The 19833-nt window shown below is 43.4% G+C and overlaps 1 protein-coding gene across 1 annotated transcript in view; it reads right to left on the bottom strand.

The window, feature by feature from the left end:
- Positions 1–19833, bottom strand: part of LOC115117932 (serine/threonine-protein kinase WNK2-like) — a 131570-nt gene that overhangs the window by 103291 nt on the left and 8446 nt on the right.

Below are 19833 nucleotides of genomic sequence, written 5' to 3'. Positions count from 1 at the left end.
GGAGTGGGGGAGGGGACTGCTGCAGGATGTGGGTTTGTCTCCTGTGTTCACAGTCTCTGGTCGTGTCCATCACACGTGTTCAGTCAGTGCACATGTGCCAGATCATTGATCTGTAGAAGCTGACTGACTGCAGCAAAACAGAGACAGCCAGCTACCGCCTGACAGTCACTAGGAGACACCCCTGGACCATACATACCCATTAGACTTTCACTTTACCTTCTATAACGGTATTTCAATGTTTGGTTTGTTAAGTGTGATACGCGAACTCCAGCGCGTGCAATGTCAGTTTACTCTGAGTCCTCTCCTCCTGCAGCATGCCGCTTTCCACACCAAGTCCTGCCCAGTCACTCAAGGAGAGAGCAGTTGCCCGACCACAGTCACGAGCACTTTCTTGCCGTTCACTCTGCGTGGTCAGATAAATGCAACAAAATGTTGGTGACAACGATTCTGCTTTCCACAAGTGTTCTATAATTACACTATTCGTTTTTGCATCTTGCTAACCACGTTTCCATCCAGTTATCATGACAGCTGTGATGGAAGCAGGAAGTGTCGGTACAATTTTATAAAATGGCGAGACATTTGTTCTTCTTGTGTCAAATTAATTATTTGAGATTAATTATGTGCAAATATTGATATAACAACAATCATATCGGAGTAAACTTGGAGTAACGTGATGACGTGGTGTGTGGTCCTCCCACTATGACTCAGGTTACCATTCAGTATTTAAGCTACAGATTAAATAAGTTATAATGAACGTCAAAGGGTTGTGAAAGTGCAGTGAAGATTTGATGCTCCTTTCCAATAAATATTGATGGTCTTATTCTGGTGATTGATGCTTTTACAAATAAAAATATTCTGGCTTTTATCCATAATAATATCGTCATGTAAACTAGCCTACACAATATCCACAAGCTGTTGGCTAGAGCACACGTGCCTAGACCAGAGTAAGTACATTTGGTATTTAATGTAACAGTGGTGACGAAACTAAAGTCAGTAGAGTTGAACATGCCTGATCATGTGGCTCTATACAAGAAAATGACATGCTACATGCACTAGACTAGAGCATCAAAATAAAAGTACAGGGCCTAGGCTAGATCAAAAATATTTTATTTTAGCAGGAAAAATATTACAATTGATACATATCACAGTCAACATTTCATCTGTTATTTTGCAAGGGAAAGGTTTGGAAAAAACACAGCTTTCAGAAAGTATTCACACCCATGGACTTCTTCCACATTTTGTTGTGTTACAACCTGAATTTAACTGTTTTTAGAAATGTTTACAAATTAATTAAATGAAATGCTAAATGTCTTGAGTCAATAAGTATTCAACCCTTTTGTTGTTATGGCAAGCCTAAATAAAGTTCAGGAGTAAAACTGTGCTTAATAAGTCACATAACAAGTTGCATGGACTCGATGTGTGCAATAGTGTTTAACAGTTTTTAAATGACTACCCAATCTCTGTATCCCACACATACTGTACAGATAATGTCCCTCAGTCGAGCTGTACATTTGTTGACCGCTACAAATACCTAGGTGTCTAGTTAGACTGTAAACTCTCCTTCCAGACTGATATTAAGCATCTCCAATCCAAAATTAAATCTAGAATTTGCTTCCTATTTCGCAACTCAGCATCCTTCACTCATGCTGCCAAACATACCCTCGTAAAACTGACCATACCCTACCGATCCTGGACTTCGGCAATGTCATTTACAAAATAGCCTCCAACACTCTACTCAGCAAACTGGATGTAGTCTATCACAAGTGCCATCCGTTTTGTCTCCAAAGCCCCATATCCTACCCACCACTGTGACCTGTATGCTCTCGTTGGCTGGCCCTCGCTACATATTCGTCACCAAACCCACTGGCTCCAGGTCATCTGTAAGTCTTTGCTAGGTAAAGCCCCATCTTATCTCAGCTCACTGGTCACCATAGCAACACCCACCCGTGAGCAGGTATATTTCACTGGTCATCCCCAAAGCCAACACCGCGTTTGGCCGCCAATGACTGGAACGAACTGCAAAAATCACTGAAGCTGGAGACAAATCACTAACTTGAAGCATCAGCTGTCAGAGCAGCTTACCAATCACTGTACCTGTACACAGACAATCTGTAAATAGCCCACCCAACTACCTCATCCCCATACTGTCATTTTTTTTTTTTTTTGCACCCCAGTATCTCTACTTGTACATCATCATCTGCACATCTATCACTCCAGTGTTAATGCTAAATTGTAATTATTTTGCCACTAAGGCCTATTTATTGCATTACCTCCCTAATTGTACTATATTTGTACACACTGGACATAGATTTTTCTATTGTGTTATTGACTGTACGTTTGTTTATCCCATCTGTAACACAGTGTTGTTTTTGTCGCACTGCTTTGCTTTATCTTGGCCAGGTCGCAGTTGTAAATGAGAACTTGTTCTCAACTGGCCTACCTGGTTAAATAAAAGGTGAAAGAAAGAAATAAAATAATTTCATGCAAAGATTCAACCACAAAGACCAGGGAGATTTTCCAATGGTTTGCAAAGAGCACATATTGGTTGATGGGTAAAAAAATATATAATAAAGCAGACATTCAATAACCCTTTGAGTATGGTGCAGTTATTAATTACCCTTTGGATGGCGTACCAATACACCCAGTCTCTACAAAGATACAGGCGCCATTCCTAACTCAGATGCCGGAGAGGAAGGAAACTACTCATGGATTTTACCATGAGGCCAATGGTGAATTTAAAACAGTTAAAATTTAATGGCTGTAAGGATGGCTCAGCAACATTGTAGTTACTCCACAATCCTAGCCTAATTGACAGAGTGAAAAGAAGGAGGGCTGTGCAGAATATAAATATTAAAGCATCCTGTTTTCAATAAGGCACTAAAGTAATACTGCAAAGAATGTGGCAAAGCAATTAACATTTTGTCCTTAACACAAAGCGTTGTTCAGGGCAATGCCAACACATCACTTCATATTTTCAAGCATGGTGGTGGCTGCATTATGGTATGGGTATGCTAGTTAGTCATTGGTAAGGACTATTGAGTTATTTAGGACAGAAGAGCTAAGCACAGTTGGTTCAGTCTGCTTTCCAACAGACAGTGGGTTGATTACCAAGACAACATTGAATGTTCCTGCTTGGCCTAGTTACAGTTGACTTAAATCTGTTTGTAAATCTATGGCAAGACCTGAAGATGGCTGTCTAGCAATAACCAACTTGACAGTGCATAAAAATGGGCACATATTGTACAATCCAGGTGTGCAAAGCACGTTGCCAAAGGTAATTAACATGTATTGACTCAAAGGGTTGAATACTTATCTAGTCAAGATATTAGGGTTTCATTTTCCATAAATGGTAAGAAGAAACGTTGAATTTTTCCTTCTATTGACAGAGTTTTCTATGTAGATCGTTTATTTAAAAAACAATTTTTGAAATTAAAGACAATGTGGAAAAAGTCAAGTGGTGTGAATATTTTCTGAAGGTACTGTACACAGCAGCAGCCTCCACATAATTAATTTCATAATAAATATAGAGTTATTTTACTGGGACACAATATAGCTTGGGCTCCCCCTTCATCAAATAATACACAATCCAGCTGTGGGACGATAAGAACAACTGGACAGTTTAGACCAACATTAGAATACTCCAGTCCGCTACTGGCTTCTCAGTGTTTACTAAAGATGAAAAACAGAGAAATGTTTTCACCTTTTGCATCTTGTACAAGTAGGTCAGAATTGGCTGATCTTTTGTTGGCATTAGCACGGGTACTAAACCGGAACTGTGTTTTGACAAGCTAGACTGGCTTTAGACTCATATTTCTGAGCTACATTAATCAGATGGCATTTCCACCACACATACCTTAGCCAGGGGAGGAAGAGGGAAGAAGACAGGTTCTCTGATATGCAAATATATCCCTTCTGTGAAAAAAAGCTATTGCAGGTTCGCTGTCAGAGAGTCACTCAGGGTAAACTTACCCCATTTACATCAGTTCTTTGATACGTTTAGCCCACATTACAAACCTCGGTCAATGAATAAGCCTACTATTACAAGCTACATCAGTGTGAGATTCACCATCTCAAACCTGCAGGCCCATGACAAGTAATAACTCAATTTCATTGACTAGTCAAGATCTGGACTATAGTTAACACACTACATTTGTGCCTTGGACCCAGTTCCCACATCCTAGCTACTAGGGCTGGGAGTTGCCAGGGACCTTACAATATGATATTATCCTGATACTTAGGTGCTGATACGATATGTATTGCGATTCTATATGCATTGACATTCGATAATGTGATTTTATTGCAATTTGTTGTTCCAAATTGATTGCTCACAATGTCTGCTGCAGAAGGACATGAAAAAACAAGTTTTGATCGGTCATGGAAATAAAGTGCTGAAAACAAATTGGCTCCTTATTTAAAAAGAAGATGGAGAACAGGCTATGAAAGAAAAATATTGACGATTTGGTGCAGTTACAGCCAACTAGCACAAAAATAATATTACGAGTCAAAACAATACAGTCAAAAAGAATATCTGATATGCAACTGTCGATTCTGCTCCCTCCGCCCGGTATACAGAGCCTTCAGAAAGTATTGAGACCCCTTGACTTTTGAGGTCGAGGGAATTGTCCGTAGAGCTCCGAAACAGGATTATGTCGAGGCACACATCTGAGGAAGGGTACCAAAAAATGTCTGCAGCATTGAAGGTCCGCAAGAACACAGTGGCCTCAATCATTCTTAAATGGAATAAGTTTGGACCCCCCAAGACTCTTCCTAGACCTGGCCTCACAGCCAAACTGAGCAAATCGGGAGAGAAGGGCCTTCGTCAGGGAGGTGATCAAGAACCCGATGGTCACTCTGACAGAGCTTCCTCTTCCTCACAGAGTTCCTCTGTGGAGATGGGAGAATCTTCCGGGAGAACCTTCCAGAAGGACAACCATCTCTTCAGCACTCCACCAAATCAGGCCTTTCTGGTAGTGGCCACACAGAAGCCACTCCTCCGTAAAAGGCACATAACAGCCCACTTGGAGTTTAGGCACCTAAAGACACTCAGACCATGAGAAACAAGATTCTCTGGGTCTGATGAAACCAAGATTGAACGCTTTGGCCTAAATGCCAAGCGTCATGTCTGGAGGAAACCTGGAACCATCCCTATGGAGAAGCATGGTGGTAGCAGAATCATGTTGTGGAGATGTTTTTTAGCGGCAGGGACTGGGAGACCAGGGAAAGGGAAAGATGAATGGGGAGATCCTTAATGAAAACCTGCTCCAGAGCTCTCAGGACCTCAGACTGGGGCAAAAGTTCACCTTCAAACAGGACAACAACCCTAACCACACAGCCAAGACAAATAAGTGGCTTCGGGACAGGTCTCTGAATGTCTGAGTGGCCAAGCCAGAGCCAGGACTTAAACCTGATCAAAGATCTCTGGAGAGACCTGAAAATAGCTGTGCAGCAACCATTCTTCTACCGAGAAGTATGGGAGAAACTCCCCAAATACAGGTGTGCCAAGCTTGTAGCATCCTACCCAAGAAGACTTGAGGCTGTAATCGCTGCCAAAGGTGCTTCATCAAAAGTACTGAATAAAGGGTCTGAATAGTTTTTATTTTAAATAAATTAGCAAAAAAAAAATCAAAACCTGTATTTGCTTTGTCATTATGGGGTATTGTGTAGATTGATGAGAGAAACCCCCCCGAATTTAATCCATTTTAGAATAAGGCTATAAACGTAAGGTCTGACTACTTTCCGAAGGCACTGTATGTGTGCTTTAGCCAAATAGAGGCTAGCTGTAACAGGCTTGGCCCACTTCACCGTGGCTCTGTTACACAGAGGACCTCTAACATGCTGGAGGACACCGATGAGGCCCTGTTAAGAGTCGATGTGTACCTCTCTCACTGCCCAATAGACTGTGACCAATGACCAACTTGGACATCACCAACTTAGTTTTTATATTTCCACCTCAGTGATCAAGAGGGGGCTAGAGCCTCTACTGTAGGTTGCTTTCATCACATCCAGTGCGTGCGCACACACACACAAAGTTAAACAAATATACATACAATTATTTGCATTTCCTTTAAACAATTTCCCCCAATCCAAATCAGGGAAGTACAAAGTAGAACTGGTTAGAGCGGTGTGCAGTTACTGTACATATATCTCAGCCCACGCTCAGAGAATGATCGATAGAAGAGATAGCACTTCATTCCTCTGCCATGGTGTCATCACATTCAGAAGCACAACAGCTGATTTTATCTGCAGAGCAGCGTGCACCCTGCCAAATACCAGCACACACACACACATACTCCACTCTCTGTATGTGTGCAAGACCTGATTATACACCATCTTAAAACAGAAAGGCGTGCGAGTCAGAACCAGAGAACTTTCAATAGTTCACTCACTTTCAACACTACAAGACCTACAGTAGACCTGGTTGATTCGTAGCTCAGTAGGATTGGGCGGTATCCAGATTTACATACCTTTATACCCTTCCTGAACCATTCCAGGGTATACGGTATTACCGACCGTGCACACATGGGGTGCCATTTCTTTCAACAACAAAAAATGTGTGCAAAGCTGTCATAAAGGCAAAGGGTGGCTACTTTGAAGAACTTCAAAATATATATATAGCTCAAAAAAATAAAGGGAACACTAAAATAACACATCCTAGATCTGAATGAATGAAATATTCTTATTAAATAATTTTTTCTTTACATAGTTGAATGTGCTGACAACAAAATCACACAAAAATGATCATCAATGGAAATCAAATTCATCAACCCAATGGAGGTCTGGATTTGGAGTCACACTCAAAATTAAAGTGGAAAACCACACTACAGGCTGATCCAACTTTGATGTAATGTCCTTAAAACAAGTCAAAATGAGGCTCAGTAGTGTGTGTGGCCTCCACGTGCCTGTATGACCTCCCTATAACGCCTGGGCATGTCTCCTGAGGGATCTCCTCCCAGACCTGGACTAAAGCATCCGCCAACTCCTGGACGGTCTATGGATGGAGAGAGACATGATGTCCCAGATGTGCTCAATTGGATTCAGGTCTGGGGAACAGGCGGGCCAGTCCATAGCATCAATGCCTTCCTCTTGCAGGAACTGCTGACACACTCCAGCCACATGAGGTCTAACAATGTCTTGCATTAGGAGGAACCCAGGGTGAACCGCACCAGCATATGGTTTCACAAGGGGTCTGAGGATCTCATCTCGGTACCTAATGGCAGTCAGGCGAGCACAAAGAAATGCCACCCCACACCATGACTGGCCCACCGCCAAGCCGGTCATGCTGGAGGATGTTGCAGGCAGCAGAACGTTCTCCACAGCGTCTCCAGACTGTCACGTCTGTCACATGTGCTCAGTGTGAACCTGCTTTCATCTGTGAAGAGCACAGGGCGCCAGTGGCGAATTTGCCAATCTTGGTGTTCTTTGGCAAATGCCAAACGTCCTGCACGGTGTTGGGCTGTAAGCACAACCCCCACCTGTGGACGTCAGGCCCTCATACCACCCTCATGGAGTCTGTTTCTGACCGTTTGAACAGACACATGCACATTTGTGGCCTGCTGGAGGTCATTTTGCAGGGCTCTGGCAGTGCTCCTCCTTGCACAAAGGCGGAGGTAGCGGTCCTGCTGCTGGGTTGTTGCCCTCCTACGGCCTCCTCCACATCTCCTGATGTACTGGCCTGTCTCCTGGTAGCGCCTCCATGCTCTGGACACTACGCTGACAGACACAGCAAACCTTCTTGCCACAGCTCGCATTGATGTCCCATCCTGGATGAGCTGCACTACCTGAGCCACTTGTGTGGGGTTGTAGACTCAGTCTCATGCTACCACTAGAGTGAAAGCCCCGCCAGCATTCAAAGTGACCAAAACATCAGCCAGGAAGCATAGGAACTGAGAAGTGGTCTGTGGTCCCCACCTGCAGAACCACTCCTTTATTGGGGGTGTCTTGCTAATTGCCTATAATTTCCACCTGTTGTCTATTCCATTTGCACAACAGCATGTGAAATGTATTGTCTATCAGTGTTGCTTCCTAAGTGGACAGTTTGATTTCACATTGTGTTGTTTAAGTGTTCCCTTTATTTTTTTGAGCAGTGTAAAGCTAACTCTCTCTCCTCTGCTCTCATCCTTCTAGACCTATCGGCTGCCTTCGATACTGTGAACCATCAGATCCTCCTCTCCACCCTCTCCGAGTTGGGCATCTCCGGCGCGGCCCACGCTTGGATTGCGTCCTACCTGACAGGTCGCTCCTACCAGGTGGCGTGGCGAGAATCCGTCTCCACACCACATGCTCTCACCACTGGTGTCCCCCAGGGCTCTGTTCTAGGCCCTCTCCTATTCTCGCTATACACCAAGTCACTTGGCTCTGTCATAACCTCACATGGTCTCTCCTATCATTGCTATGCAGACGACACACAATTAATCTTCTCCTTTCCCCCTTCTGATGACCAGGTGGCGAATCGCATCTCTGCATGTCTGGCAGACATATCAGTGTGGATGACGGATCACCACCTCAAGCTGAACCTCGGCAAGACGGAGCTGCTCTTCCTCCCGGGAAGGACTGCCCGTTCCATGATCTCGCCATCACGGTTGACAACTCCATTGTGTCCTCCTCCCAGAGCGCTAAGAACCTTGGCGTGATCCTGGACAACACCCTGTCGTTTTCAACTAACATCAAGGCGGTGGCCCGTTCCTGTAGGTTCATGCTCTACAACATCCGCAGAGTACGACCCTGCCTCACACAGGAAGCGGCGCAGGTCCTAATCCAGGCACTTGTCATCTCCCGTCTGGATTACTGCAACTCGCTGTTGGCTGGGCTCCCTGCCTGTGCCATTAAACCCCTACAACTCATCCAGAACGCCGCAGCCCGTCTGGTGTTCAACCTTCCCAAGTTCTCTCACGTCACCCCGCTCCCTCCACTGGCTTCCAGTTGAAGCTCGCATCCGCTACAAGACCATGGTGCTTGCCTACGGAGCTGTGAGGGGAACGGCACCTCAGTACCTCCAGGCTCTGATCAGGCCCTACACCCAAACAAGGGCACTGCGTTCATCCACCTCTGGCCTGCTCGCCTCCCTACCACTGAGGAAGTACAGTTCCCGCTCAGCCCAGTCAAAACTGTTCGCTGCTCTGGCCCCCCAATGGTGGAACAAACTCCCTCACGACGCCAGGACAGCGGAGTCAATCACCACCTTCCGGAGACACCTGAAACCCCACCTCTTTAAGGAATACCTAGGATAGGATAAAGTAATCCCTCTCACCCCCCCCCCCTTAAAAGATTTAGATGCACTACTGTTCCACTGGATGTCATAAGGTGAATGCACCAATTTGTAAGTCGCTCTGGATAAGAGCGTCTGCTAAATGACTTAAATGTAAATGTAATATAGATATATAAACCCTGGAATGAGTAGATGTCCCCAAACTTGACTTGCACGATAGATAGATAGATAGAGATATACTATCTCAAATCAAATTGTATTTGTCAAATGCGCCAAATACAACAGGTGTCCTAGACCTTACAGTGAAATGCTTACTTACAAGCCCTTAACCAAAAATGCAGTTAAGAAAATACAAAAAAAGCAAGAGATAAGCATAACAAATAATTAATGAGCAGCAGTAAATAAAAGTAACTGGGCTATATACAGGGGGTACCGGTACAGAGTCAATGTGCGGGGGCACCGGTGTCAAGGTAACATGTAGGTAGAGTTATTCTTCAGGATCGGTGGGTCCTCCGCGGGACGTTGAGCTAACGTAGGCTAATGCAATTAGCATGAGGTTGTAAGTAACAAGAACATTTCCCAGGACATAGACATATCTGATATTGGCAGAAATCTTATATTCTTATTAATCTAACCGCACTGGTCAATTTACAGTAGCTATTACAGTGAAATAATGCCATGCTATTGTTTGAGGAGAGGGAACAGTTTTGAACATGAAATTGTGCCCAATTAGGCACATTTTGGCAGTCTTGATAAAAAAAATTAAAAAATCAGATAAACGCAATTGTTCATTGGGTCAGTCTAAAACTTTGCACATACACTGCTGCCATCTAGTGGACAAAATCTAAATTACAGCTGGGCTGGAATAATACGATGGCATTTCTCTTGCATTTCAAAGATACAAAAAAATTAAGTTAGTTGTTTTTTTCCTTTGTATTATTTTTTTACCAGATCTATTATGTTACATTCTCCTATATTCATTTCACATTTCCACAAACTTAAAAGTGTTTCCTTTCAAATGGTACCAAGAACATGCATTTCCTTGCTTCAGGGCCCGAGTTACAGGCAGTTTGATTTGGGTATGTCATTTTAGGCGAAAATTTAAAAGAAGGGTCCGATCCTGAAGAGGTTTTAAAGTAACTATGCATAGATAAGAGAACAGCAGCAGCGTAGAATGGGGGGAGAGGGGGGGGGGCTTGGACCATGTTATTTTGTTGGTGATGTGGACACCAAGTAACTTAAGCTCTCAACTTACTCCACTACGGCCCCGGTGATGAGAATGGGGGTGTGCTCGGTCCTCCATTTCCTATAGTCCACCATCATCTCCTTTGTCTTGATCACGTTAAGTGAAAGGTTGTTGTCCTTGCACCACACGGTCAGGTCTCTGACCTCCTCCCTATAGGCGGTCTCATCGTTGTCGTGATCAGGCCTACCACTGTTGTGTCATCGGCAAACTTAATGATGATGTTGGAGTCGTGCCTGGCCGTCTGGTCATGAGTGAACAGGGAGTACAGGAGGGGACTGAGCACGCACCCCTGAGGGGCCCCCATGTTGAGGATCAAAGTGGCAAATGTGTTGTTACCTACCCTTACCACCTGGGAGCAGCCAGTCCAGGACCCAGTTGCAGAGGGAGCTGTTTAGTCCCAGGGTCCTTAGATTAGTGATGAGCTTTGAGGGCACTATGGTGTTGAACTCTGAGCTGTAGTCAATGAATAGCATCCTCACATAGGTGTTCCTTTTGTCCAGGTGTGAAAGGGCAGTGTGGAGTGCAATAGAGATTGCATCATCTGTGGATCTGTTGGTGCGGTATGCAAATCGGAGTGGGTCTAGGGTTTCTGGGATAATGGTGTTGATATGAGCCATGGCCAGACTTTCAAAGCGTTTCATGACTACAGACGTGAGTGCTACGGGTCGGTAGTCATTTAGGCAGGTTACCTTCGTGTTCTTGGGCACAGGGACTATGGTGGTCTGCTTGAAACATGTTGGTATTACAGACTCAGACAGGGAGAGGATGAAAATGTCTGTGAAGACACTTGCCAGTTGGCCAGCGCATGCTCGGAGTACACGTCCTGGTAATCTGCCCTGCCTTGTGAGTAAGACCTTTTTAAACAGGTCAACAATCACATCGGTTGCGGAGAGCGTGATCACACAGTAGTCCGGAACAGCTGATGCTCTCATGCATGTTTCAGTGTTACTTGCCTCGAAGCGAGCATGGAAGTTATTTAGCTCGTCTGGTAGGCTCGTGTCCCTCTGCAGCTCTCGGCTGTGCTTCCCTTTGTAGTCTGAAATACTTTGCAAGCCCTGCCACTTCCGACGAGCGACGGAGCCGGTGTAGTACAATTCAATATATATAAAATGAAATAATTATGCTAACAAAGTACTAGCGAATTCCCATAGCAGACGCTAACAAAATGCTAAAAAGCGCAAGCTAACTGCAAGGACAGACAACCCAGTTATACAACTATCTCAAAAGGGCTACCCACACTTGATCCAGGAGTGGATTGATTGTCTCTGCTGTAGGCCACCAAGAACATTGATCTTGCAAGCTAGAAAATGTATTTTGCACATGTTAGATAATTAGAAGTTAACTATAAGATATTTAGCTAGCAAACATTAGTAGTGAATTTCAAGTGTAACTTCCATTTGCTCTGTGTAAACAAACATACTAGGTAACTAACAAAAAATATATATTAAAAAGTGGAAAAGGGACCATGGGAATCCCTCTCTCTGCACACAGATTAGCAACCCTTCCTGTGCCATCTGTATGGTGCCAAGGCAGACATTGAACGAGGGATGTAGAGAGAGAAAGAGGCTGTATACTGAACAAAAATATAAAACAACAATTTCAAATATATTACACTTCATAGAAGGAAATCAATCAATTTAAATAAATAAATAAGGCCCTGATCTATGGATTTTACTGGAAATACAGATATGCATCGGTTGGTCAGATACCTTATAAAAAAAATCAAATTAAAGTAGGGGCGTGGATCAGAAAAGTAGTATTGATGTGACCACCATTTGCCTCATGCAGCGCAACACATATCCTTCGCATAGAATTGATAAGGCTGCTGATTGTGGCATGTGGAATGTTGTCCCACTCCTCAATGGCTGTGCGAAGTAGGTAGATATTTTGGTATTTTATTAGGAAACTGGAAAACACTGGGTCGCCCAAGTCAATCCAGAGTATCCCAAACATGCTCAATGGGTGACATGTCTGGTGAGTATGTGGGACATTTTCATCTTCCAGGAACCGTGTACAGATCCTTGCAACATGGTGCCGTACATTATGCTGAAACAGGAGGTGATGGCGGCAGAAGAATGGTACGACAATGGGCTTCAGAATCTCATCACGGATTCTGTGCCTTAAAATTGTTAAAATGTTTCCCTAAGACAGTTTGACAGTTTTGGCAGAAATTCTTCAGTTGTGCAAACCCAGTTTCATCAGCTGTCTGGGTGGCTGGTCTCAGATGATCCTGCAGGTGAAGAAGCCAGATGGAGGGCCTGGGTTGGTGTGGTTACACGTGGTCTGCGGTTGTGAGACCAGTTGGATGTACTGTCAAATTCTCTTAAACATTGGAGGTGGCTTATGGTAGAGGAACATTCAATCATGGTAACAGCTCTGGTGGACATTCCTGCAGTCAGCATGCCAACTGCATGCTCCCTCAAAACTTGAGACATCTGTGGCATTGTGTTGTGTAACAAAACTGCGTATTTCAGTGGCCTTTTATTGTCCCCAGCACAAGGTACACCTATGTAGTGATCGTGCCATTTAAATCAGCATCTTGATAATCAATCCATCTGACAGGTGTGGCATATCTTTTTCAAGGAGAAATGTTCACTAACAGGGATGTAAACAAATTTGTGCACAATTTTATAGAAATAACCTTTTGTTGAATATGGAACATTTCTAGGATATTTTATTTCAGTTCTTGAAACATGGGACCAACACTTTACATGGTGCTTTTATATTTTTTGTTCAATTTAGAAAGAAGGAAGCAGAGACTGAGTGCAAGCGAGAGAGCTAAGCTTGAGAGTTGAGAGAAAAAAAACCCAAGGAGATCGTCTGGGAGAGAGAGGCCACGGGACCAGATTAAACTTCCAGGCAGAAGGGCCACGTAACCAACAGAGGGAGGGAAACAGTGGAAAATCACAGACACATCCCCCTCTGTCTTTCTCTGCTAAACAAGAAAAGCTCCAGCAACGTTTACATACCATCACAGTCCACTGAACACCACAAGGCCGGCACCACCTATGTGTCTGACTGAAGGCAAAACGTGCACGCTCTGACTTTGGTTGGGTGTGAATGAGGCATCAGGGTGGTCTGCAATTCCGTCAGAGGCTTGGATGGGACCTTCAGACAGTGAGCCGTAAATCACAGCCTTTATTAGGCCACCAGGGCATTTTTCATCCCTAGTACACAGCATTGCTACACAATGTACACACCCACTGTACATGCTGCTGAATCTCACACAGATGTACTGCAATACAGTCATTAGCCAAGTGGATCTATGTTCAAATCTCACATGTAATTGGTGATGGCACAGTTGCCAACAAATTGAGATCCAACATTCTTTCCAACTGACCCCTATTGTAAAAGAGGCAACTTCGTTGTCGATTTAAAATGATTATTTTTCACAGAAATAAAAAAACATGCCAAAACGCTGTGTTGGTCAATGTACATGTAACCAGGTAAAAAAAAAAACTGACCAATGGTTCACAATGCTCCAGCATAGGGAAATAGAGCCTGCGAGAAGATGTTGCTTCAGACTATTCAGCGTGGGAAATGTGGGGGCCCGGTGTCCAAGCTACATATATTTAATCACAGGATAGACATTTAACTTGTATAGTACAGTCTAACACCACTCACTACTTGTAGCTGTAAAAGTCTGTTTTCATGGTTAGCTTAAATGTTCCAGGCAGTAGGTAGCTAGCTAGCACTCACTCAAATGGCTGCTAGCATCGTCATGAAAAAGGGGCATGTGGGAAGCCCTACAATTTAACATTTTTCTAAGTACTGAGAACGTTAGGGAGCAGGCAATGTTGAAAAGTAATCTTCAGAGATGTTGTACTTCTTAAATATAGTTTTGTAATTGACTTAAACAAGCATACAAGAAAAAAACATTTTTGCTGTGAGACAAATGTGGCAACCTAGGTCACCACAGGTTGTTTTCCCCACAAGTGGGCAGAGTTGCAACGTCGTATCGAATACCAACTGGGTCCATGGCTGCCTGGTATTGTGATGCAATGATTTCCATGGTGATGTAGAATGTTCATTCAACTGATGTGGCTCAAGAAATGGAATGTATTTTTTGAAATGTCAGATGAATTGAATTAACAAATCACAGTACATATTGATGGGTATACTTCCTGATTCACGTCTTTGGTTAGAGCTTTGAGCCAGGAACTGAAAGGTTGCTGGATCGAATCCCCAGGCTGACAAGGTGAAAATCTGTCATTCTGCCCCTGAGCAAGACAGTTAACACTGTTCCCCGGGGGGGTGAAGACGTGGATGTCGATTATAAGGTAGCCCCCCGCACCACTGATTCAGAGGTTGGGATGAATACGGAAGACACATTTCAGTTGTACAACTGACTAGATATCCCCCTTTCCCTTAGAACAGCACTGACTTGAATGGGGACACCTGCTCTATTTATTACATTTCTATGGCAGCACATGCAGTCAGGAGCCGAGGAGAGAAACGTGTCAAAAGTTGACACAGCTACTAATTCAAGGGTTTTTAATTTTTACTATTTTCTAATATTAAAAATAAAGAAAAACCCTTGAATGAGAAGGTGTGTCCAAAACACAAGACGTACGTACACACATGTTCAAAAGTTTGGGGTCACTTAGAAATGTCCTTGTTTTTGAAAGAAAAGCAAATTTTTTTGTCCATCAAAATAACATCATATTGATCAGAAATACAGTGTACACATTGTTAATGAAGTAAATGACTATTGTAGCTGGAAAATGGCAGATATTTAATGGAATATCTACACAGGCATACAGAGGCCCATTATCAGCAACCATCACTCCTGTGTTCCAATGGCACGTTGTGTTAGTTAATCTAAGTTTCATTTTAAAAGGCTAATTGATCATTAGAAAACTATTTTGCAATTATGTTAGCACAGCTGAAAACGGTTGTCCTGATTAAAAGAAGCAATAAGAACTGTCCATTTTTAGACTAGTTGAGTATCTGGAGCATCAGCATTTGTGGGTTCGATTACAGGCTAAAAATGGCCAGAAATAATGACCTTTCTTCTGAAACTTGACAGTTTATTCTTGTTCTGAGAAATGAAAAGAAATTGCCAAGAAACTGAAGATCTCGTACAATGCTGTGTACTACTCTTCAGAACAGCAAAAACAGGCTCTAACCAGAATAGAAAGAGTGGGAGTCCCCGGTGCACAACTGAGCAAGATGACAAGTACATTTAAAAAAAAAAAATTAAGTCCATTTTTTTTTTACGATGACTGCCTAGGAACAGTGAGTGGGTTAACTGCCTTGTTCAAGGTCAGAACAATAGATTTTTACCTTGTCAGCTCAGGGATTTGATCTAGCAACCTTTCGGTTAAGTCCTCAACCGGCAGCTTCATTATATAGTACAGCAAAACACCAGTCTCAATATCAACGGTGAAGAGGCGACTCCCGGATGCTGGCCTTCTAGGCAGAGATGCAAAGAAAAAGCAATACCTCAGACTGGACAAAATAAAGAAAAGATTAAGATGGGCAAAAGAACAAACACTAGACAAAGGAAGGTTGGAAAAAAGTGTTATGGACAAACAAATCTAAGTTTGAGGTGTTCGGATCACAAAGAAGAACATTCCGACTTCAACTGTATGCACACACACAAAAAGAAAACGTCCTCTCAGGGTCAACTGCGTTTATTTTCAACAACTTAACATGTTTGTATGAACACAACATTCAACAACAGACAAACTGAACAAGTTCCACAGACATGTGACTAACGGAATAATGCGTCCCTGAAAAGGGGGAGAGGGGGGGTGATATCAAAAGTCAGTATCTGGTGTGGCCACCAGCTGCATTAAGTACTGCATTGCATCTCCTCATGGACTGCACCAGATTTGCCAGTTCTTGCTGATGTTACCCCACTCTTCCACCAAGGCACCTGCAAGTTCCTGGACATTTCTGGGGGGAGTGGACCTAGCCCTCACCCTCAACAGGTCCCAGATGTGCTGGGATTGAGATCAGGCTCTTCGCTGGTCATGGCAGAACACTGAAATTTCTGTCTTGCAGGAAATGCCGCGCAGAACAAGTAGTATGGCTGGTGGCATTGTCATGCTGAAAGGTCATGTCAGGATGAGCCTGCAGGAAGGGTACCACATGAGAGAGGAGGATGTCTTCCCTGTAACGCACAGCGTTGAGACTGCCTGCAATGACAACAAGCTCAGTCCGATGATGCCGAGACACACCGCCCCAGACCATGACGGACGCTCCACCTCCAAATCGATCCCGCTCCAGAGTACAGGCCTCAGTGTAACGCTCATTCCTTCGGCGATAAACGCAAATCCGACCATCACCCCCGGTGAGACAAAACTGCGACTCGTCAGTGAAGAGCACTCTTTGCCAATCCTGTCTGGTAAAGCGACGGTGGGTTTGTGCCCATAGGCGACGTTGTTGCCGGTGATGTCTGGAGAGGACATGCCTGACAACAGGCCTACAAGCCCTCAGTCCAGCCTCTCGAGGACAGTCTGAGCACTGATGGAGGGATTGTGCGTTCCTGTTGTAACTCGGGCAGTTGTTGTTGCCATCCTGTATCTGTCCCGCAGGCGTAATGTTCAGATGTACTGATTCTGTGCAGGTGCTGTTACGTAGTCTGCTACTGCGAGGACGATCAACTGTCCGTCCTGTCTCCCTGTAGCGGTGTCTTAGGGGTCTCACAGTACGAACATTGCAATTTATTGCTGTGGCCACATCTGCAGTCCTGATGCCTCCGTGCAACATGCCTAAGGCACATTCACACAGATGAGCAGGGACCCTGGGCATCTTTCTTTTGGTGTTTTTCAGAGTCGGTAGAAAGGCCACTTTTGTGTCTTAAGTTTTCATAACTATCTTAATTTCCTATCGTCTGTAAGCTGTTATTGTCTTAACGACCATTCCACAGGTGCATGTTCATTAATTGTTTATGGGTCATTGAACAAGCAAGGGAAACAGTGTTTAAACCATTTACAATGAAGAGCTGTGAAGTTATTTGGATTTTTACAAATTATCTTTGAAAGACAAAGTCCTGAAAAAGTTACGTTTCTTTTCTGGCTGAGATAAAAATACATTTTTTTTTGTTGATAATGATAATTATCACAATATTAATCAAATGATGTTTAAAAAGGTGCATCTCTGCTTCAGACTCAAGAATGCCTGAACAAACCAAAGGCTTTTATGTTTCCTACTGATTGTCAGAAGCTTAAGAACTCACAAGTCACATTAACTCTACTTTTTAAAAAAAGCTATAAACCCTATGAACAAGAAATTAATTTAAAAATAAAAAAAATTAAGTGCAAATCGATATGCATTATAACTGTTAGCCTAATGGCACATCACAGTCGAAGTTGGGGTAGTTGTCGTCTTACAAGTTAAAAGCAAGAAAGACAAGTCTGTCTACGGTCTCTGGCTTTAAAGCTGCCCTATGGCAGGTCACTGTTGTCACCTGTGCTAAAAACACATTCTGAGGGGGAGCAGGTCGCAGGAATGCACAGGTAGCGGACTTTGGGAAAGTTTTTTTGAGTAGATCTTCCACCAGTCCAGTGGATTGGTTTTGCTGTCAGCATCAGGAGACTGAAGGTAGCAGCTGAGTTCCTTTTCTACCAGCTCAATTTCAGTAAGACCTGTGGTGGTGGAGCATGGCTTTTTGAAAAAAACTGCCCAGTGACTCTCTTTTTGGCTGGCAGTTGTGGTGAATCAGCAGCAACGTCTCCCTGTGCTGTGCTTGGGTTTTCATGTCCCTCATTGACCATCTCTGAGACAGCTCTTGCTTTTATGTGGCCCATATTCTCCTCTTTGAAGTAATGTTTTAAACTGAGGGTCGACCAGCGAGGCTATGTCCAGGAGGTAATCTGTGGCTAGGTCATCATATTTCTCATTCAGATAGTCACTGACTATCATTTTGATGGTTTGGGTGAGCTCTGTTTCACCATCATTAAGTTTCATGACCTCTGTATTGAACAGGTGTAGTACTGGCTTCAAGTAAGACACACTGACATAAGACTCACCAGACAGAGCATCTGTGAATTCTAGGAGTGGGGTCAATGCCAGGTTGATGGACTCAAGAACATCTACAGTTGAAGTCGGAAGTTTACATACACTTAGGTTGGAGTCATTAAAACTGGTTTGTGTTCAACCACTCCACAAATTTCTTGTTAACGAACTATAGTTTTGGCAAGTCGGTCAGGACATCTACTTTGTGCATGACGCAAGTAATTTTTCGAACAATTGTTTACAGAGATTATTTCACTGCATCACAATTCCAGTGGGTCAGAAGTTTACATACACTAAGTTGACTGTGCCTTTAACCTCTTAAGACTCTAGGGGCAGTATTTCATTTTTGGATAAAAAGACGTGCCCGTTTTAAGCGCAATATTTTGTCACGAAAATATGCTCGACTATGCATGGAATTGATAGCTTTGGAAAGAAAACACTCTGACGTTTCCAGAACTGCAAAGATTTTCACTGTGAGTGCCCTAGAACAAAACCTTCAGGCAAAACCAAGATGTTTCAGCAACCAGGAAATGAACAGGATTTCCGAAGCTACGTTTTCCATGATCTCCTTATATGGCTGTGAATGCGCCAGGAATGAGCCTGCACTTTCTGTCGTTTCCCCAAGGTGTCTGCAGCATTGTGACGTATTTGCAGGCATATCATTGGAAGATTGACCATAAGAGACTACATTTACCAGGTGTCCCGCACGGTGTCCTGCGTGGAATACATCATCAGGAATACCTAGGATAGGATAAAGTAATCCTTCTCACCCCCCCCCCCCTTAAAAGATTTAGATGCACTATTGTAAAGTGGCTGTTCCACTGGATGTCTTAAGGTGAACGCACCAATTTGTAAGTCGCTCTGGATAAGAGCGTCTGCTAAATGACTTAAATGTAAATGTGGAAATTGGTGCGTAAAACTCAGCTACTAGTATTTTTCCATGCGATTCTGAGAACAAGGCAAGCTTCCAGGAACGGCATTTCAATGAAGAGATATGACAAAACACCTTGAGGATTGATTCAAACAACGTTTGCCATGTTTCAGTCGATATTATGGAGTTAATTCGGAAAAAAGTTCGACGTGTAGGTGACTGAATTTTCGGTTAGTTTCGGTAGCCAAATGCATAGTAACAAAACGGAACGATGTGTCCTACACAAAGAATCTTTCAGGAAAAACTGGACATCTGCTATGTAACTGAGAGTCTCCTCATTGAAACATCTGAAGTTCTTCAAAGGTAAATTATTTTATTTGATTCCTTTGCTGGTTTTTGTGAATATGTTGCGTGCTAAATGCTAACGCTAAATGCTAAGCTAGCTATCAACACTCTTACACAAATGATTGATTTTCTCTGGTTCAAAAGCATATTTTGAAAATCTGAGATGACAGGATTGTTAAGAAAAGGATAAGCTTGAGAGCA

This window comes from Oncorhynchus nerka, linkage group LG7 (genome assembly GCF_034236695.1).
Source record: "Oncorhynchus nerka isolate Pitt River linkage group LG7, Oner_Uvic_2.0, whole genome shotgun sequence".
Taxonomy (NCBI): domain Eukaryota; kingdom Metazoa; phylum Chordata; class Actinopteri; order Salmoniformes; family Salmonidae; genus Oncorhynchus; species Oncorhynchus nerka.
The sequence above is the reverse complement of the archived record's forward strand: the minus strand, read 5'-3'. Positions and strand labels throughout refer to the sequence as shown.